This window comes from Guillardia theta (genome assembly GCF_000315625.1).
Source record: "Guillardia theta CCMP2712 unplaced genomic scaffold GUITHscaffold_95, whole genome shotgun sequence".
NCBI classification, from domain to species: domain Eukaryota; class Cryptophyceae; order Pyrenomonadales; family Geminigeraceae; genus Guillardia; species Guillardia theta.
The window spans coordinates 1-1,636 of record NW_005434579.1 but is presented as its reverse complement, the minus strand read 5'-3'; positions in this window follow the sequence as shown (position 1 = coordinate 1,636).

Genomic DNA, 1,636 nt, shown 5'->3' with positions numbered 1-1,636 from the left:
TCTAGAGGAGACTGTCAACCAGGGACAGAGTGCAGAAAACCAAGCTTGCAAACTCAGGCTCGATGGAGCCATCGTCGGCCTGTACGACAGCTTGTCATCTCCTGGAAATGCATGTTTTCCGACGCTGAAGGAATGGGCGGAATCATCCTCGGCAACCCAGGACGACGACATGCAAGTTTTGAAGACTCCGTAAGATTGCAAGAGTAAGCGAGCAGCATGCGTGGGAGACGGTAGCATCAAGAAGACGCCAGGGAGCCTTTGCAAAAGCAACAGGGAGAGGAGGGGAGAAACAACAAAAAGAATTTCGAACTGACCTGTTGTTTCTTGCCCTGAATAAATTAGTTCTCACAGCTTTAGGGTTTAGGGTTTAGGGTTTAGGAGGCCGCTGGAGTAACAGACAGGCCGCTGGAGTAACAGACAGGCCGCTGGAGTAACAGACAGGCCGCTGGAGTAACAGACAGGCCGCTGGAGTAACAGACAGGCCGCTGGAGTAACAGACAGGCCGCTGGAGTAACAGACAGGCCGCTGGAGTAACAGACAGGCCGCTGGAGTAACAGACAGGCCGCTGGAGTAACAGACAGGCCGCTGGAGTAACAGACAGGCCGCTGGAGTAACAGACAGGCCGCTGGAGTAACAGACAGGCCGCTGGAGTAACAGACAGGCCGCTGGAGTAACAGACAGGCCGCTGGAGTAACAGACAGGCCGCTGGAGTAACAGACAGGCCGCTGGAGTAACAGACAGGCCGCTGGAGTAACAGACAGGCCGCTGGAGTAACAGACAGGCCGCTGGAGTAACAGACATGCTCTCCTCCCCTGCAGTTTGAGGGGATCCCTGCGAGCTAGGGTGCTGAACAGGATATTTTTCTGTGCAGAAACGGTTGTTTGATCATGTGGTATCTATCCAAAGAGGAAAGGAAACAGATTGCTCGTGTCCGAGTTTCCCAGTTCCTAAACAAGGACACGACACCTTCAGCACCTTCGCTAGGAGAGCTGATCCGAAGATTGGAACACTTCGTCAGGCAGTACCCTCAGAGCAGGACAGGCAGAGCCTTGCAGTCCAAGGAAGTCTCGATGAACGCCTTAGCCGAAGCCATTCGACAGACCTGCAAACATGCTGAAGTCAGGAGCCAGGAGGATGCCATCAAAGAATGGGGGGAAGAAGGACAGTCGTGGTATGTCTCTGCATGGAACGCAGACAAACAGGAGGTACTAGACAAGAGTGCCTGCATCGATGCTTCAGGAGCGTCCCCCGAGAGTGGTAAACTGATTACCATGGCTATCCTCGGAGTTCCTACCCAGTACATAAAACAAGTTGAGGTACTGTGTGAGAAGTTGAAGGATCAAGGACTCTTGGTGCACGAGGAGCAGGGCAAGAAATGCATCTCGTGGAGAGCCCCGATCAAGAAAGATTTGATTCCGACAGTGGATGAAATCCCAGTCGTGGCAACACTCCAATTGAACGACGCAGCAGAACTGCTGTGGAAAGGACAGACGAACTTCAGGATCGACGGAAAGATGATCCGCGCGGTGAACGCGCATTCGAAGCATCCTTGTTCCTTCAAGATAAGGCCACAGAAGGATAAGCACTCTGGCAAGGCGGGGGCCCTAGCTGAGTTCTCTCACCTCCTCAAGATGAA